General features: G+C 42.9%; 1 protein-coding gene across 7 annotated transcripts in view; it reads left to right on the top strand.

Moving 5' to 3' along the window:
- Positions 1–11,699: 11,699 nt before the first annotated feature.
- Positions 11,700–20,646, top strand: part of BACH1 (BTB domain and CNC homolog 1) — a 48,380-nt gene continuing 39,433 nt past the window's right edge. For 2 of the 7 annotated variants that reach the window (XM_087418174.1, XM_087418171.1), the window contains exon 1: positions 12,144–12,480. The gene's annotated coding sequence lies outside the window, so the exon portion shown is untranslated. The other 5 variants (XM_087418173.1, XM_087418169.1, XM_087418172.1 and 2 more) reach the window with 4 other exon arrangements.

Here is a 20,646-nt window from a genome sequence, read left to right as displayed (position 1 = left end):
GGTATCATAAATCTTACATATTTCTATTTATGAATAAGCAGTAAACAGGCCACACCTGTGTGACTTTCTTCCCTGGGGAACCAAAGGAAGCATACCTTATATTTCTAGTATCTCTTATCATTGAATTGTATCTGTGTGACTGACACTATTTCTTGAAAGAAAGTTTAGTTCTAGTCCTCCGTTTTCTTTTTTAAATGCCTTTTCAGCTGCTCCCAATCCTATCTGATTGCAATACTGAGTTTACACTGATGGCCATTCAGCGTCAGTGGCCAAGAGTACAGACGCTGGCATCAATCAGAGCTGGATCTGAGTCCTGGCTCAATGACCAAATAATAATAACATTCCTTGAGCTCTTACTCCCTGGCCAGGCATTGTGTTTAGGGCTTTTACATGGACTAGTTCACTTCATTCTCACAATGACCTTATATAATACCAAAGTTGGTGTTATTATTATAAGTTACAATATAGCTATCAGCATCAGGAGTCAGAATGCCTGAGTTATATCCTGGCATTATCTCTTACTAACTTTGTATTATTGGGGAAGTTCTTCAACTTCTCCAAGGCTTGGACCCTTCATCTGTAAAGTGGGAATAATACTATGTCCCTCACAGGGCTGCTGTGGGGACTATAAGAGAAAAAATATGTGAGGCGTTTAGCACAGTGTTTGCTGCCCAAGTGCTCAATAAAAGATGACTAGTTGCATTATTTTTCTATGAAACACTGAGACTAAAAGGGATGTTATGTTATAACATTCAGAGAGTTTTTGGGAACTTGAGAAAGTGGCCATAAGAATGTACCTCCCAGACTCTCTACTACAGGGTGTAACTATAATTGACTGAGGGCCACAGCCGCTGAACTTTGAAATGCAACAGTACGTTTGTTCAGGCATTGCCTCCCACGGGCTACTCCCCACCAGTGATGGAGTGCAGTGGGGGATATTAAGGCAGACCCGTTCTTGGAGCCATAGGACTCCTACTGGCATTGGCTTAGGCTCAAGGACTTCCTGATGGCTTTGCTGAACCTTCATTAGACTGCAGCCCATTTCTAGGACACTTCCATGCAACCTTCTCTCCCTCTCTCCTTTGCTTGAGGTCAGACTTGCATTGGAGTTTTATGGTTCTGCCAGTCTTTTCTGGCTCCCTCTCTACTTCCTTTCTTATAGGCATTCCTCCTAATCGAATGTTTAATCCCATCTTGGTGTCTGCTTTTTGGAGGACGTGGACTAACATACATGAGTTCTTGTTTGGTTTACCCTGGTAATTATGCTAACCACAACTTGCAGAGAGTTCTTCTAGCCCCAATCTCAGGAAAACAATGATCCCTACTGTTTTTCTTAGAAGTCTCTCTCTATTCCTCCAGTGGTTTCTTTTGACTTCATCATTTGATTTCCCACCATATTTTAACATTGACAGTGCTTCCACCCTTCCCTGATTTTCCTTCCTGTCAGTTATATTTAGTAGACCATTCTTTATCTGCCCCCTTTTCTCTCTCTCCTTCTGGAATTGCCATCCTTCAGCAGCAAGTTCAGTTGGGCCTGCTTCATATATCTTTGCACTTGCTCAACTTTCGATTGCAGTCTACTATTGAAATTTGGATGCAGATGTCCTTTATAGAACTAAGTTGTGCATAATGGAATTTTACCTTTTTTGTGATTCCTTCTTATAATTCTATATTAGCTTCTTTGAATTTAAATACTCATTCAGTGTAATATTGGACAAATAACTTCTCTGACCCTCACATTCCTCATCATGAAACAGGGGTGGGCATACATGCCCCTTCTGGTTGTTGTGAAGCTTAAATGGAGTGACATATCAATGGAATCCAGCCCTGTACCTAGCATTCATCAAATGTTGGTTTGTTCCTCTACCTAGGCAACTCAAAATCTAAGATAGTTCTTGGTTGTGTTAAGAAGAAATGATATACTCCTTAAACTGAAAACATTCACAGATGGGAAGGAAGCACATAGAAGCTGGCACAGCTAAGTGCCAAGACAAGATTTGAACTCAGATCTTCTGGCCCCAGAGCTTGCCCTATTTACCAAGCATTTATTATATAATAAGGCAAAATATGTCTTCACTTCTGTCTTAGGTCAGGTTCCCCAGAAGTAGATCTTGAGACGAGGATTCACATACAAATGATTTTTAAATTGTTATTTTTCCCTCCCAGGGGAAATCAGGAAGGACACGAAGGAAGAAGGATGGGGAAGGGGAGGAAGCCAAACAAGGGTGTACTCTCAGGCAAAAGCCCTGCAGAAGGTAGGCTCAGCCTGATGCCATAGGAGAAATTGAGCATAAGTTGGACTGTGGAGTTGTACTGACCTGAGGCAAGGGAGCTTGGCTTTCGCACTCCTGTGCCCATCAGCTAACCACCACCCAAGGGAGGTAAATTCACAGGCATTTCTGGATCTGCATGTGTGGTGGAGGTGGGGGCAGTGGCTTCAGTGGACTGAAGGAAGTCTTCTAAAGAAGAGCGGCAGGCGTTGGCCATCAGGGGAAAAGCATGTGGAAGTTAGAGGGGTGCACAAAAATAGTAAAAGGGGTCCAAAGGGCCTGGGCGGACCACGACATTGTCCACTACAACCCCAACCTACAACCTCTGAAACAATGGTTTTGCTTTCACTTTAGAAGATGCTCATCTCGAAGGACACATACATTCTCTATTCTGAAAACTAGCATCCAAGTCGTTAATAATTGAGATTTAAATTTAAATTAGAGTAAAGAGCTCTTGGATAGTTTCACCCTAATAAATGATTAGTATTCCCATTACGTAACTCCAAAACTACAAAATCCTCCATGCCATCATCTTCTTACTACTTCATGTTATCTATTCCCTTCTCAGAATCAGCATGTTGGGGTTGGGAAGGACCCGATTTCTGCTTTTCCATTGCTTTTAATTTGGCTAGATGTCTAAAATATTCTTGCCTTCCACAAGAATAAAGCTAATACTTATATAATTTGTACTATGTGCTGTTCTAAGTGGTCACTGTATGTTAACTCATGTAATATTTACAACAACTATGCTAACAATGAGTCCTAGCATAACCCCCATTGATGGTTGAAGAAATAAGCACAAATGGTTAAGCAGTAAAACTGGGATTCAAACAGTCTGGCTCTAGGGTCAGTCCATGCTTGTCACCACTATGCTAAAATGCCTCTCCATGAGGACAAAATTCCCTCCCAAAGCAGCTTTCATTGATTTGTGTTCCATCCACTTTCTCATCAATGACACCCTGTCAACTTGAATTGGACTAATAAGTACTCAAGACTAATAAATACTTAGTCCCTGAACTTGGTGATTCAGAGAGCAGAAAGCCCTACTTGGTGCCCTCCCAGCTTCTATTCTAGGCCATCTCTGGCTTGCTCCATATGCCCTCCCAGCAGGACTCCACAGAGGCCAGGATTTTGCCATTTTTGACCATTATAGGCAAAACTGATTTAAAAAAAAAAATCCCCCACAAATCATACTGTAATAGAGTCGACAGACAATTTTTATAGAAATTGTGATTATCACAAATCATACTTAATAAAAAACAAAGGATATAAGTGCACATTGTACAATAGAAAGGTTTGCAACCTGCGTATAATTCAGCGTAAGAGGACAATATTGAAATGCATGGATTCAAGTTTGTTTACCTGTATTTATTTATGGGATCCTCGGGGAAACTGTTTCAAGTAGGGGAAAGGACTCTTGATCAAGGAGCCCAAGAGCTGCATGGCAACCTTTGCTGGCTTTTGGCCTGAAAACTCACCTTTCCCATTTTTAAAATGGGATAATTTCTGTTTTATCTAACTTAGAGTGCAGTGTATCAAATGAAACAAATCTATGAAAAAGGCTCATAAATTATCAAATGTTAAATACACGCACGCATTTAATATATTGACTGATGGATAGATGTATCTGAATCTTTCCTGCTTTTTGCACTTTTATGACATTTGCTGTCCTTTGTTTTTCTACTAATCATGATGAATTTCTAATTTCTTACGATCTTATTTTCAATATCATACTGAAACATGGATTTTTAATAAAAAATCTTACTGAATAGATAACACTTGTTTCCAAAAGCTGTGTCAGTTCTTGCCAATAATTCTGGATTTGTTTCTGTCAGTATCCTATTTAGGATTCATTCAATGCCCTTCCACTGCCCTTCCCAGCCCCATCATACTTCTCTAAGTGGCATGGCTCTTAGGTATAGCTCCCTATTCTAGATATTTCCTTCTATTTTCCTATCAAAATGTATTTGGACCCCATTTGCCATGAATATTTTTATAAGCTTATTCTCACTAGAGTGATTGTGATTGTCCTTTATTTGTTATTAACGTATTTGCCCTTTGCAACAATTTTAATTTTAACAGAGAACTTCTGAACGTGTAAAACCTTCATCCACAAAAATTAATCTCCAAGGGACTTCAGGCTCCAAGTAGGGAGGTAAGAAAGGCAAAACCTGATCTGTATGAATCTGATAACAGAAATATGGATTTTTGTCTATTAAAAAATGATACAAATGTCTACGATTATTTTTTCTTCCTTTCTATGGTACATCATGTGGTGCTTGCAAATGATTTTATGCTTGACTTCTTATTGCTAAGGATAAAGAATCAAATTATATGAGAGCTTGTTTTTGGAAACCCAAGGGGCACATGTAGTTAATTAGAGAAATGCCCTTGGTTTCCTTTCCTTGTTTATCCTAAGGGATATAAAAAATCTTCCCAACAGTATTTCTTCTGAAAGTCTTATTTAGCTAGGAGGCAATTTTCTAGTGTTCTAAACAATTTAATTTGTTGCTTTTATTTATTTATTTATTTATTTTAAAGATTTTATTTATTTATTTTTCCCCCCAAAGCCCCAGCAGATAGTTGTATGTCATAGCTGCACAACCTTCTAGTTGCTATATGTGGGACGCGGCCTCAGCATGGCCGGAGAAGCTGTGCGTCGGTGCGCGCCCGGGATCCGAACCCGGGCCGCCAGCAGCGGAGCGCGCGCACTTAACCGCTAAGCCACGGGGCCGGCCCTAATTTGTTGCTTTTAGAACTCTAAGCTTAATATTAATTCTAAAGCCTCCTTTTACTTAGGTAAAATTCTCAAATTATTAGTATAAAAGGATATTTCCTTTTACTAAACAGAATTCAACATCTCTTCATTCCTATAGCTTCATTGCAGAGATGTGGATTTGTTTATTTTGGCTGCCTTAAGTGGATCTGCCTCTTTCCATTCATGTCCTCTATTAATTATGATGCAGATTTTTGATTAGTTATTCAGTTATAAAATTCATAATAAAAGAGAAAAGGTTTAAATTATCAGAATAATTCTACACCATTTCTTATGCTCTCTCAATGTTTTTGCAGAGCTTAAATGCATGAAATTGTTTTGAAAGACTTTAGCTTCCTTTTATCCCCACTTTGGCAGCTGTCCATGTTTCAAAAGAGCCATTTCCTGGAATTTTATTTGTAGTATTTTTACTAGCTTATCTGTACCTCTGTTTTCTTATTTGTGACCTGGTTATATCTAAGAGATGGCAATCGTGAAGTCAATGATAATATTCTTCGCAATTTCATCACAAGATCTATTTTTTGCCCTTCTACTACTCTCAACATCATTATACTGCTATTCACTGCTATGCATTTGCCAGCTTCCAGGGTCATAACAACCCACTTACCTCCACGTAAACTAGCACGCATGACTTCAGGGTTCTCAGCACATGCATTGTCAAAGCCTTGAGATTAACAAGGGGTATCAGTTAAGACTGTATTTGGCTTCATGTAATAAAAACTCAACTCTAGAAGCTTAACTAAATAGGGTTTTCTTTCTCTACTGTATGATACGAAGAGGGATCCCTGTAACCAGAGCTGATCAGCTCCTCAAGGAAGCCATCAAGGATCTGAGGTTCTTTCCAGCTTCCCACTCTGCTATCCTTAGAGTGTGGTTTTCATCCTTGTGGTTGAAAGAAAAGAGCGCTACTTCCAGTCACTCAAGGCAGGGAGGGCAGAGGGCAAAAGTGTATACCAGCTGACTTGGTCTTTTGTTATCGGGAAAGTAAGAGCTTTCCTGGAAGTTCCATCGAGTGCATATTTGCTTATATCCGGGTCACCAGAACTAGGTCACATGGCTAAGGGAGTCTGAGGAGGTGTTTTTAAGCACGTTCAATAAAGATTATGTTAGAAAGGCAGAAGGAGGAATGGATATTGGGTCGGCAGCTAGCAGTGTCTGCCAAAAAGGGATTTAGGGGAAGGGAAGTGAATGGGGAATAAAGTGTCCCTGATTTAAGGGTCAGTCCTAAAGCCACAAATGATGAATCCAAAGAGGGTTTCTGTGAAGTAGGTACCACCTGGACCAAGGTGGTCCTCAGGCTTTACCTTGTCAAACTCACCATAATTCTGAACTTGCGGATGCAGAAACCTGAACTTTGGACACATCAGTGGTGATCCGTCTTTTGGATGCAGGCTCACCCAAAGCTGCAGAGGCAGGAAGAAAACTGGAAAGACAATTTATTAGTTTACAATGAGAATATTGCCAGCAAGTGTACCAAATGTTGATGCTCACTAACCAAATAATCTCTCCCTGGAGGCAAATGTACATGAGAAGCCAAATCATTCGAAAGAAATCAAAGAGGGAAGCTAGTGGGGTGACTCTGACGGCTAATCTTGTGGAACCAAGCCACAGTAGCCTGCGGCTCTCATCCTTCCCATGTCCTGCAGGTAACAGTACCCAGGAATAAAACACTGTATCCTTGGCCAAGGCACCCTCACCCCTAGGCAGTGCAAGGGATGTGCTACCTGTGTTTGCACCTCTGGTTGTCCTTTTCTTGGCTTTAGATTTTGATGAACTCCTCTTTCTGACAATCGTATTCTTTCCTTATGTTTTAATATATTCACTCTGGTTACCCCCAAGTCTTGACCTGGTGAATCACTCAGGGAACTGGTAAAAAGCATATGGGACCACTTACAAGGTAACCGGCCAAGGGACAGTGATGCACCCTGTGGCTAACCAAGGTGGGCAAGTATCACCACCCCTAGAATGATGCTGCCTTGTCTGTAGCTCTTGGTGAAGGCTGCCTGACAGGAGCTGGGGCCTTTGGTAGAGGAATATAGCCACAGCCAGCCCCTGGCCTGGCAGGGAGACAGCTGTGTTCATGCTGACACCTCCCATCATCCACATACAACCAGAAGTGAGGGAGCTGGGGAACCCATGGATGTCGTGCCTAGAGGCCTGCCTCCTGCAGCACAGAACAGGTGGAGAAGGCTGGAGAGGGAATCTGGAGGGGCCAATGGTGAAAATCCAGCACCCCCAAATGACGGTTCTATCTCTTTATGGTAATATCAGTCTCTCTCCTCTGACCCAGTAGGTCTTACTTTATAGCTTTTAAACCTCAGAGGTCAATCATCCTAGTCCATTTCCAAAGTACTTCCTACATATGGCACCCCAGTCCAGGGAACCGGCTGTCATGATAGGAGTCACAGCCTGTGTCCATTTTCTCTTCTTCTCTAAGAGTTCAGTACTTCTTCCTCTCACCGTAGTGGCTCCAGTTCAACCTCATGTTAGCTCATCATTGACTTAACAGATTTCCGTTTTTACCTGACTGCTAAGAAGCTACAGATAATTCTGTAGCTCATTTTTGTCAAGGGTATATGTTATGTGATATGTACTTTTAGCTTCTTTCCCTGGCTCCATTGTCTTTTCTTTCCACTTATTTCCTTTTTCTCTTTTGTTCCTTCTTTTAATTTATATACACGTCTCATATTGGAGCATGACAACATGTAGGTCAAGGTTTCTCAGCTTCGGCATTATTGACACTTTGGGCCAGAGAATTCTTTGTTGTGAATGGGGGATAAGGTGGCTTTATTCACAAAGTATTTTATCCATGGGGAGTGTTCTGTGCATTATAAGATGTTTAACAGGATCTCTGGCCTCTGGCCACTAGTTATCAGTAGCACCCCCCTCCCTTCCCCATATCAATACCAATATCTCCTGGGGGGCAAAATTGGCCTCTCTTGAGAAGCACTGTTCAGGTGAATGAAGTGTTATATGCCAGATGAAGTAAAACTATGAGTTAAAATACGGCCCCACTACTTGTGTCAGTTTTACTAAAAAAAAAAAAAACAATTATTTTGAGAACACTTTTATCAAAACAAATATATTATGGAATAGAATTGAATACATGCATGAATTTTAAAGATAAAAGATCAAGTGCTGCAGGTTATAATCCTTGGTGTCAACATCAACAAATACACACAACAAAGCTATCGGGCTGGATTTTTCTCTGTCCTTTGCAGCCATGTGACTGTGACTGAAGGCTCTGGCCGTGCTGTTTGTGACTCAGCACCAAGCACAAACATCACTGCTTCCACAGGTAGGCACTTGCACCAAACATTAATAAGTCGACTGCGGCCTTGAGGGATTGGTTACATCAAGCTTTGTGCAGTCTTCCGTCATCTTTATGGCTGCAACTCGACTCTCTCCTCTCTCACCTCCACAATTGGGTGCAGAGCAGCCAGGCTACCCTCAGAATCCTGAGGGTCTCACTTTCTACCCCCAAGCACTTATATGTGTGTGTGTACATATATATATACACATATAAATACATATATGTATTTATATGTGTATATATATGTATAAATTTTAAGTACAATTTCCAGCATTAGCTTCTGAGAGGATAACAATTTCTCTACAACATTATACAAATATATACAGCAGAGTGAGGGAAATTTGGGGCACAACTAATCCATAATTGAGGAAAATCTGGGAGGTTCTTTTGGCTGGGGCTGCAGTCATGTATAAACTTGACTAGACCAGAACATCCAAGACGCTTTGCTCACATGACACATTTGATGCTGACTATTGGCTGGTTGTTCTGCCAGGGCTATTGCCTGGAGAGGCTACACATGTCCCATACTGGGCTTCCCACAGCAATAGTGGCTTGTTTCTGAGAGGGAGTGTCCCGAGAGATATCGTTTCAAGAAAGGAAGTAGAAGATGCTAATCTTCTCAAAGACGAGGTCCAGAACTGACACAGAATCACTTCTGTGTTCTCTTGGCTATGCAGTTACAGGGCCAGTCCAGATTCAAGGGGATGGAAAATAAACTCCCCTTCTTGATGGGGAGAGTGACAAAAGTTTTTCAGCCATTTTCAGTGCACCACAGCTTGCAATTTGGAGGCACAAGAACTTTCCCCTACTTGGACCCTAGGTTGAGCCACTCTGGTTGTTGTTAAATCTGGTATCCGAGTAGCACCTCTTTTACCAATTTGGTCCCTGTCCTGTTGAGTTCTTCTGCTCCAATAGTGTCTTCTTCCTTTTCATTTTTCTGCCTTTTTTTGATCTTAGATTTTGTGGACATCTGAAGCCAGAGGGTACATTCCTTTCACCTTACCTTTCCTTTCCTATATCAGGTAAACACTACGCCGTGTTTGCCCATCTTGCTCCGGGAAGTTCTCACTGTCTTCTAACAAAATATGTTCATTTTGCACAAAAACCTTCCAACCTGAGGGTAGGGGTTTTATGGTTTCAATCCATAATCACTTTTGAGGGAAGAAGCGTCAATTGGCATTTTTTCAAGTTGGTGAGACCTATGCTTATTTTATGTTGGTAACGTCCCACAGTTTAAAGCCTACTTTGTTGATGGAATTGGTGAATGAATATTTAAAGACAAATAGAGCTAAGGTAATGAAATTGGTGTGAATGAAGTGCTCTGGAATTAGCATCAAAAAACAATCATAACATAAAGACCTCTATACACCCTTCAGCCCATGGGATAAAGTCCAAATTCTAGGAACAGTGCATGAGGCCCCTCCCAGTCCGACTTGGTCTTATTTTATTCCCTATTTTCATTTTTCACCCCATCCCTACTGCACACCATAAGCTCTAACTCAGGACTTCTCAAGTGCGGTTTGAAGACCATCAGAATCACTATTAGAAATGCAGATCCCTGGGTCCCACTCAGACATATGAAATCAGAATCTTTGAGGGCAGGGCCCAGGAATCTGCATTTGAAAAGTGCTCCAGAGATTCTTCCACACGCTAAAGTTTGAGAGTCACTCCTAACTGCCTTGATATTCTCAACACGTTGGTATACCTTTGTAAGACTTTTCAAATGATGAAACATACCAGAGTACATGCCGTAATTTTCAGGCTAGAAAATATCACCACCATTATCCAGGGTAAAGAAGGAAGAGTTCCTCCCAAAGAGGAGGGCCTATTCTTCCTCTAGAAGAAAAGGCAAAGGTGTGGGAGGAAGGAAGAATATAACTCCAGCGGCTTAGGGTGGAAGAGTGAAGCCTCAAAAACTCTCCCATGTGTGTAAGAACCCCAATCCTTTCACCATCTATGCCCAACTGTCCTTTCCTCCTTTCTCCCTAGATATTTGTACCCCACCACGAAATCACAGCCTGGAATGCCATCTGACCTTTACCTCTGGATTTTTGCATATGCACTTCCCTCCCTGGACTGCTGGGCCCTATTCTTCCCAGCTGAGACCCAATGCATATACTACCTGCTGCCTTGATTCTAGGTCATAGTGAATCACTTCACCCCTTGCACTCCCATACAATTTCACTTCTGTCATTTTCTCATGTATTTTGGATGTGACTCAAATGTCCCTAAGCCCCATAGCCTGTGAGTACAAACGCAGTTATGCTAGTGATAATACCTGACTTTATTATCTTGGTAGCCTTTTCCACCCTGGGAGCTCCAGGGCTGTCTTCCTGTGTTCAAGAATGAGACCACACACCCTGATGCTGCTGGGTGTGGCTGGCAGGTCCCAGTGTGTTCACGTCTCCTTCCAGATTGATAAGCATAGGCTTTGCCACGTGCGCATCTCTCTTTGCAGACACTGTTTGACTTCCAGAGGTGCTAAATGGCTTGGGAACATAATTTTAAAACTGACACTTGGATAAACACCAGAATAAACACCAGAGGACTGAAGCCCGACCAGGGCTTGAGATCAGCCGCTGACACCACTGGGCGCTGAACCCGGCTCCAAGTTTCCTGGCAGCCACAGGGTAAAGGGAACACCTGTTAGCCGACGCTGTTGTTTCCTTTGTCAGACAGAAGTAGGGCTGCCAGATGCTTTCTACAAAATCCTGGATGCACTTGATACTTTCCTATCAGTAAGCTCAAATACCTTGCGAAGTTCGGCGCCCGGCCACGGGAAGGCAAGGGAGGAGCTCTGCCTAGGGGGCTTCCAGAAGCGACCCCTGAAACGGTCTGGGGAGGGACGTCGCCAGCGCTTGTCCTTTCTCCTGTGGTCCTCCGGGCTCGCGGCGGCTTTGCTCGATTCCTGGCGTCCTGGCAACACCTGGGGCGAGGAGGCCGTCAGCTTTTTCCTTTCTGCCCTCAGCCGGGAAGCAGGAGGCGGTCCTCGGGTGGCTTTTCCGTTCAGGCGCCGTGCGTGGAGCCCGCCGCCGCCTCCCCGAGGCGCAGCCCGCCCCGGGCCGGCGCGCTCCCTCCCCGCAGCCCCGCGCGTGGGCTTCAGGCCGCGTGGCCAAGGCCGCCGGGATCCCGCCCCGCCCCGGCGGGAGGAGTGAGGCCTCGTGGGCGGCAGGGCGGGGCCTCTGGTGGGGGCGGGGCCTAACCGCGCGGGGCGGGCCTCCTGGGCGGGGCCTCGAGAGATGGGCCTATGGGGCGGGGCGTCGAGCGGGAGGGCGTTTCGGCGCCTGGAGGCGGCGGCGGCCGCGGCGGCTGAGGGGAGGGAGGTGAGGGGAGGGAAAGAGAGGCGGCGGCCGGCCGCGGGCTGAGCGTGAGTCATCTGACCACTGCCCGCGCCGCCCGCCAGGCTCTCCCGCTGCCGTCAGTCGGGCCGCGCCGCGCCTCGGCTCTGGTGAGTGGCTCGACCGTCCCGCCCGCCCTTCCCCGGGAGAGTCCGCGCGGCGGCGCGCGGTCGGTGCCGCCGGCCTGTGAGGGGCGGCCCGCGGGCAGGTCCGGGGGAGGCGGCGAGGGGGGCCCGGGCGGGGGCGCTCCGTGGGGCCGGCGGGGGGCGGCGGCCCCCACGCCTGGAAGCGGCCGCGTCCGCCGGAAGGGGCGCCCCGTGGGCCTGCGCGCGGCCGGCGCTGTTGTTGACGGGCCCACGCTGTACTTTACCCCCGGGCCGGCCGGGGGGCCGGGGGGCGGAGGGCGGGGCTGCGCCGGGGGCCGCGGGGTCCGGGCGCGCGCTCCCTACCCCGCCTCCCCTCACCGGGGTCCGATCCCGGCCCGCCCAGCCGAGGCCCGCCCGGGCTGTGACACATCAGCACCGCCCGCGCGGCCGGCCCGGCTCCGTATTGTCCTCCCGCCCCTCCCACCAGCCTCCGCAGCCGGCGACTGTCTGCCTCCCGTCTTCCCAGCCCGGGTGTGTGTCGCGCGTGTAATCGCGTAAGAGAGGCCGAGCGTGTGGCTGGAGCAGAAATACCGCCTTGCGGGGCTGCGTTCAGCGAAGATCGGGTTAGGAAACCGGAGATCCCAGGGCTCCCTTTGTTGGAGTTTCGCCCGCACGTTGTAATGACTCCCACAATACGGTGAGAGTGGGCGTGGATTACAGAGGCTCCAGCTTTGTGCTCGTCTGCTGTCACACGAGGGCCATTGCTTTCTCACTCTTGCACAGCATTTTCCTGTCATTGAGTAGAATCGTGCGGAATGCTTTTGTGCAGTGAGTCTGCTGCGTTAGACTTGCGCTGATTCAAGGTACAGTGTAGTAGTAATTGTGGAAGAACGTGTGTGGGCAAAACAAGCCATAATGTCATGCTTGGAGGAACAAAGACTGTTTTGTAGGGATGCTTATCTTTTTGGAGAATTCTATCATCGTTGGGACTGTTATCCGTGGGGAATGCCACTACTAGGTCTTTGCTTGTATATTTTAACACTCCTTGTTACATCCCTGAGGGTGTGCGTTTAAGGCGGTTCAGAAAGATAAAGGGTGGAAACACCGGACGTGTTAGTGACAGAGCACTTGAGCGCTTCACATGGTCAAGCAGAGAAATGGGAAGAGGGCTTGCTTCTTCCTGGTCTTGGGTAGTGGTGCAAGGGCTGGGCTGGGCTTGAAGGCACTTGCCACTTCTGCCTTTGGATTAAAGAAGCCTTGGGAAAGGAAGACTCTTGGTGAGTCAGCTTGGAGTAGGATGGCCTTGGTTTAATAATTACATCGCATCGTGTATTATTGTTGTTTAAGCTGTAGCTGTGTCGAGTGGTTTACCGTTGTTCATTCAATACTACGTTGGTTGGATAACAAGGTAGGATGACTCCTTAAAAAAGTTGGGTTGCTGAGTCATTCGCCCCAGCCTGAGAGGTAATTAGGAACAGCTGGTGCAGATACTCCCATCACATGCCTCCACTATAAAAGGCCAAGGAGCACTCAAGACGGGTTGCTTCAGAGGGCTGAAGGAGACTCAGCTGGGGTTGTCTGTTTTGATACAGGTAATAAGTGGGTGAAGTGTAAGAGCTTTTCTTAGGAAGTGGCCAAGTGGAGCCGAGGGGGTGTTTAAACACAGAGCAGCCTCGTGACCTACTGCCTGAGAATAAGTTTGTGCTGGAGAGAGCTAAAACTGGGGAAGAAATTTGCAGCTAGAAGTAACCTAGTAACAGTATTGTAACAAAAATACTTGCTAATCTGACAGTACTTTGTTTTCTGTTGGCCTTTTGTGGTTTTGTTGTCGTGTGGTTTACACATTTCAAAAAGTGAACCGAATTTGTTCTTTATAAAGAGTTCTTTATGAGAACACAGAAGGAGACTTCCTCTTGGTTTTCATGGCCCTTGGCTTTTCATGCTTATGCCAGTAGTTTCTGGTGGCAGAGGTGAGGGTAAAAAGAATATGGGTGGGATTAGCAGGTCTCATTGGGTCAAGTCCAGAAAGAGCTGTCTAATGAAAGGCAAACCATATATATCTGTCTCACTCGCTTATTTATGGTGCTGGTGTCTTTACATCTTGGATCATTACTTCTTGCTTTAAAGATGAGCACACGACCCAAGGATACTAGTTCCTATTGCTAAAAGAGTTTGAGGATGGGAAATGTGGAGTGGGCGAATCTGACCTTTACCTGTGGTTAAAAGAATGACTAATTCCTACTGATGATAGTTCATTTAAAACATTTTGTGGTAGAAAAAAGTGGTTAATTTTGTTGTTTTAAGTTTGGTACTAGAGGAGATTAGAAATCATGAATTTTTTAGGGATTAGGGTTTCTGAAGTAGAGTGTAAGGTGATTCATTTGGAAGAAAATATTAAAACTTTGATTTTTAAAACTTTATATAAAATAAGAAAGACATTAAGCATCAAGATACAGATTAACAGTAATATATACATATTATATAATGTGGATGCATGCCCCCTATTTCTGTTGGGGAACATAAAGAATTTGTTAATCCCTGCCAATAACATTCTTTCAACAACTGGAGTTTTTTTTTTTTAACTTCTGATTTCCTCTTAAGAGCTATCATTTTTTCAAAATGTTCTTAATATTCATTTAATTTTTATTTCGTATGTAGTTCTATTCTTTTTATACTGTAAAGAGTAGAGGCTTGAGTGTCAATTTCTTATTACATTGTTGATGTCAGGAATGGAAATACAAAAAATACGGAGTTCCCCATTACATATGATACCGTGTATTTTTAATTTGGAGACAAGCCAGGTGGTTGGTTTATGTAATGTATATGATCTGAAGTGTAGTAATATGTAGAAGGATGCAATAGGAACACCTGAAGATAATCTACACGTTGGAGTGTAATTTGCATATAACAGATTCTTTAAAAACTACTCTATGCTGTTGAAGTCTGCGTTCTTTGGGGGCTAAGTTTACACCCCCTTTAACAAGGATTAATAAGACTACATATTCAGCAAATCACTTGGAAAGTGGCATTTCCCCCCTTAGGAAAATGTGATTTGTTTGGAAAATCAATTTTCTAGGCATGCTGGGGGTTAGTTAGTTTTTACCATTTAGTTAAATCACATAGTTGAACACTCCTGTACTGTGAGAAGTGACGCTCAGAATAAGGATTGCAAAGCCCTTTAAAATGACCAGTTGTCAGAGATGCTCTTCACAATGCTGATCTTGCCAAGACTTATGTTTTAGAAATCGTTGCCTCCTTCCAAATTTCTGACTAGTGGTCTGTTAGTGAGAGAATTGTTTTAATCCTAAAACTCACATTTCCTGAGGGTTCTACTAAGTGGAAGGCATATTTTAAGTGGTGGAATGGATGATTTATGAAACTATTTTGATTTATTAAAATATCCAAATAAGGTGACCTCCTGAAGCCCAAGGTATGGGTAATTTGAGAACTGTTTGCCAGAATCCAGGCCCCTTGGAGAGAGTGAACGTTTCAGGACTGCAGATAAAATATAGACTTACACCACAATGAAACCTGGGCTTCTGGCTGACTGAGTGCATAGCATTAACAGAACTGAAGTTGTGGGTTTGATCACTGTGCAGTTGACAGAGAGGCAGTAAGCAAAGTGGTTAAAAGTGGAAGATCTGGAGCCAGACTGCCTAAGGTCAAGTTCTGGCTCTGTTATTTATCTGCTTTGAAGCCTTGGGCAGGTTGCTTCACTTAGTTGTGCCTCCTTTTCTCATCTGTAAAATGGGGATGATGATAATAGCATCTGTATCCTAGAGATTGTGTGCAATTAAATGCATTAATATGTGTTTAGTGGTTAGAACAGTGCTGGCTCCATATTAAACATCAGTACACGTTAGATGTTTTTATCTGTTGTTGAAAATCAGTGAAGAGCTTGATCATACAGCCACGTTTTGCTGCCTCCTTGAGCTGAATTGTAGCCATTGATCACAAGGGAGACTAAGGACAGAGCCTATTGGTGTGCAGCAGGTCGCTGCTGCTGGAAAAACAGCTCAAGTGAACATTCTGATGATAAGTCAGTAGCAGAATTTCAAACACACAACTTCTTAGGGCAAGGAGCACGGGACACAGCTTTTTACTAAAGGAATCTAACGGTCTCAGCAAAATGCTCCAGAGGTAGTCATTAGCAGTTAATTGGAGTTGGCTTTGGAAGAAATAAAAACACTTGCTATTCTGCATCTAGTGTACTGTCCACATTATAGTTGAGGACATTGCCATCCAGCAGGGTTAGGAACTTGTCTACTCCCTCCCTGCTTATTAACATCAGGACAGAACTCATTTTTCCATTCTCATTCCTGGGCAGTTTGTAGGGAATATTTGGAATGTAAATTTACCTGCCAGTTACTTCTAAGTATTGTGTTTTCTTTAAATGACATGCATATGCTAGTATAGAAAAATGATCCATGATAAACAGTAGATATGTTTATCATATGGGTTCTTGGCACTTGTTAGTAATTCAGAAAGGTTGTGTCAAACATTTCAACTATCCTTTCCACTGGAGTGTAAGTTTCTTCATGATAAAGATAAATGGGGCCGGCCCCGTGGCTTAGCGGTTAAGTGCGTGCGCTCCGCTGCCGGCGGCCCGGGTTCGGATCCCGGGTGCGCACTGAGGCACCACTCCTCCAGCCATGCTGAGGCTGCGTCCCACATACAGCAACTAGAAGGATGTGCAGCTATGACAGACAACTATGTACTGGGGCTTTGGGGGAAAAATAAATAAATAAAATCTTTAAAAAAAAAAAAAAAAGATAAATGGCTTCTGTTTTATCTCTGATGTAACATTGAATGTGCCTTGGCTGTGTTCAGTAAACTTTTGGCTGCAGCTCATGGTATAATATGGATTCATTTTAGTTCTGTGGTTTTGAAACTTGGGAATTTTTAAACGAGTGAAGGAAAGAACATTATGTGTTGTACCTCTTAAGTTATGTTAAATGTGTAGTGAGTTGAAACTCTTGATCATTTAGAATTTGCTTTCTGTTTTCATCATTGGTGTGAGTACTGAGGAAGCAGCTGGATTTGAATCATTCTTTTAGTTCATCTCTTTTAGAGCTAGAAAGAATATTTGTCTTGTGACTTCTTTTTACCTGTAATTGACTTAGAATTGAATTGAGCAAAATATAATTTGGGTTGTCTAGGTGTTAAACCTCTTATCCAGCTAGTACATTTCCTTTAATATCATCATTCCTTTAGAACAGATCCTTTGTTTTGTTTAGGATCAGGGACAGTTTAGAGAGTATTAACAGGATAATAAAAATTGCCCCTAAGCAAACATAAGGAACAAAGAAATAGTGGTTGCCAGGATCTTGGTTAATGACTATTGTAGGAGCATGGTGGGCATGCAGTGAAGTTGTCTGGGAGCTGGTTCCTTTCTCAGTACTGGCACAATTTAGAAGAGGTTACCTTAATGCAGCTGAAGCTGTGTGCAAATCATGTTGTTTTAAAAATAAGTTTATATCACTCTCTTAATGCCTTAGGAAACGCATTATTCAAAAGAATATTTTTGTAATAAAATAATTATTCCCAGCTTCTATCTGGTGAAGTTATTTTCGCTTTTTTTATTTGTCTTTTCTTAGATTGGATCAGAGTCATAGCGGACATTTGCACTCCACTGCCCCATCCCCCATTAAAGTGAAATTACACTAAAAAGTGTTATGTAGCAGGGCTGTCTTTTCAATTCCTTCTCAGCTTGGACAGTGGCAATATCCCACCTCCAAGACTAAATAGTATAGGAAGGGAAATGTCTTGCCTCCCTTTCCTGCCTTTTCCCCATTGATCTCTTTTTTTTTACTGACTTGTCTGCCTCTAGGATTCCCAGAGGAGATGTTTTTGGCCTAAGGAGGTGAACACTTAGGGCCCTGTTGAAGAAATGGGGAGCCCCATCGGCTCAGCTCCCTGTGTCCTGTATCTTCCTGTCCTTCATGCCTTATTCCTCTTCTAAAGTGTGCCAGCATCTTTTGGAAGTCACCTACATCAGTGAAGAGAGTTACTCATTCATCGGAGAGTTTGCTATAAAATATGTGACTGTAAAGATTTATTAGTCTTTTAGTAAATTTATTAGGTTGTAATTATTAGGTTGTCATTCTGGAGTAAGTGGTTTTTGGTAAGGTCACTAATTTCATTAATGTGTGTTTTGCACTTAAATATTGTTTTAAAAAATGTAAAGTGGTTATCAAATCTTGGCCCAAGACACTTTTCATTTTCAAAGTACATAACATCTCTTTATTTACTCTCTTTTTCTGAGGACTGTTCCCAGCATGGCTCAGGGTTCTTCTCTAGGTAGGAATTATCACTTAAATTAGAAGTAAGAAAAAAAGCCATTGGCCCTTTTAATCATTTTTTCCACATTAGGAGAAGACTTTTGAAGTAGAAAAGCATTTTGCCCAGCTGAATAGTGTTCTTTGCTTACATGCTTTTATTCCTGGCTGTCATCCAGAGAAATCAAAGGAAATGCCAATTAGGGATGAGTCTGTAGCTGCTATCAACTTTGCCTACTTAATTGTCTCTTTGTAGGTAGTAAAGGACTGTCACAAGTACTGTTCAAGGTCTAGATATATTTCTTTGGGTCGTTAAAAAATGTGTTTTGCCTCTGAGGGCATGCCTGTTTTCACTGGCCTAGTTTGTTGTCTGTTCCTGACCCCAGGAGGGCTGGGACACCTTTTCCTCTCTGGGGCAGGTTAGCAGCAGTGCTCACCAGTGGCAGAGGAGCTCAGATACTGGCATGCCTTCCTGCCATTGCTTCTCAGACACCAATGTGGAAACGTCCTCCCCTCTTCTATCGAGTTAACTTTGAGCAGCTCTCTAATCCTTGGAGAGTAAAGAATAATTGTGTTTCTAAGTTTCAGGGCACTTTGGTCTCTTATCTTCCTGTGCATGCCACCCCTCTCCCCAAACTTATAAGCAAACACATATTCAACTTTTGGTAAGTGTAGATAGCAGGGTCGCTAAACTAATTTCAACATTCATGGTATGCTTGTGTGTGAGATGTTGGGTTTACATTTGATTTATGAAACAAATGTTTATGCCTTTGTATGCAAGGAACTTTTGTAGATATTGGCAGTACAGAACTTTTCAAAAGTTACAGTCTAATGCAGGCAAACCATTACTGTAGCATGTGTTAATTACTAAAATAGCAACATATAAAGTGTGCCTTGGAACCATAGAATATGAGAAGCCTAAGTTTTGGGAAATCAGGAAAGTCTTAGGAATATCAGTGGTGAATGCATAGTTTAGTGGAGGAAACAGCTTTTTGACAACTCTTGAGAAGGTTAGCAATGAAGAAGAGTAGAGATATTTTAGTAGGGGGAGGTTGGGTTAGGAAGGTTGTATGTTTGTATGTATGTATTTAAAAATAAGGTCAGTGGGAAAAGGTTGAAGATGCAGGCAACATATTTATTTTGTCCTTGGCTAGTTCCTCTCATGGTTGCAAGATGGCTGCCACAAGTTCAAATGTCACAAGTAGATATGACTGAGTTTCTTGGAAGGAGAGAGACTGTGTTTTCCTGGGATGTCCCTTTATCAGTGAGAAAAACCTTTCCTAAAAGCCTCATAATAGATGCCGTCTTGTCCCTCTCCTCTCTGTTCATGGGCCAACATTGAACAAAAGCTCATGCCTAAATCAGTGTCAGGGGAAACAGGACCACTGTGATTGGTGTAAGTGGATTGTAATTCATTTTGGGTTGGTACTGGGGTCTGCTTCCCCAGAGACACATGGCCTCAAGCAGAGAATAGATTTGTGAGCACAATCAGGTTTTGGTTAGAAAATGAAGGGGTAAATGATACTGGGGGGTCAACAGTATCATTCTTGACTGCCGGTTATACCACTGTTACACACAGACACATGCTTTTGAGTAGAAAAAGAAAATGTGGTTGTCTCTGGACTTGGAACTTTAGATGATCTTTTTCCCTTTTATTTCATCTTATTTCCTACTATGATCAAATATTACTTTTACAATCAGATCAAATAAATGTTTTATTTAAAAATTATTTAAAAATTGAAAATGCCCATTCTACCAAAAAAATTACATATCAAAGGATTATATTTCTTTCAGTACTCTAAACAGTTCTAAAGTTCTCTGTCATTCTCTTAATACTTTCAGAGAAAGAAGAATATATAATTATATCTTGTAGCTTCTGATTGTGTCTATACCAAGAGGACTGCTCTCTCTCTTAATCTGCAGGGCATGTGCCCCTGTGGTATCTGGGGCTCTCACTGAGTGGTGAGGCTGGACTGGCTCAAATAGAATGGTTGATTCATTGACTGGATGGGCCAGGATTCTTTGGAACCCAAACTCTTCAATCAAGGATACAAACAGGAACATCACTCCCTCTCTACTCACCCATTCCTCCCCTAGGAGGGAAGGCTGCCCTGTGGTTAGCTTATTAACCATTCTTTTCTGACTTTAAGAATAATACCACTTTAAGTTTATACAGTGGTCTTGTAGCACTCTTAAACTATTTAGAGTACTTTGATAAGGTCAAAGGACTTTTATCTTTATTCTTATTCCTTCTCAATCCCAGCTTTTGGTGCTTTGTATGCTATGTGAAAGGCAAATAAATAGTGTAAATACATAAACACTAAATGTTGTAAATTCACAAAATAGAAATTAATTGCTAATAGTTTTTCTATTTGAGAATAACTAATTGGCTGTGATAAATGGTTAGGGTAGACTTCTGAAATATTATTACTTTTTTGGATAGAATTTAGAAAGACTTACAATACTGCCAAAATAATTTTTGTCCCAGATGAAAAGCAATAGTATTTACCTACTCAGTTCTTCAAATAATATTTGAACTGAGAATTATTTTGGCTTTTTTTTTTTACGGGCCTCAAATTATTACT

This window comes from Ceratotherium simum, chromosome 27, assembly GCF_057802395.1.
Source record: "Ceratotherium simum simum isolate JZ-2026a chromosome 27, ASM5780239v1, whole genome shotgun sequence".
Lineage (NCBI taxonomy): Eukaryota > Metazoa > Chordata > Mammalia > Perissodactyla > Rhinocerotidae > Ceratotherium > Ceratotherium simum.
This window is presented reverse-complemented; position numbering and strand designations above follow the sequence as displayed.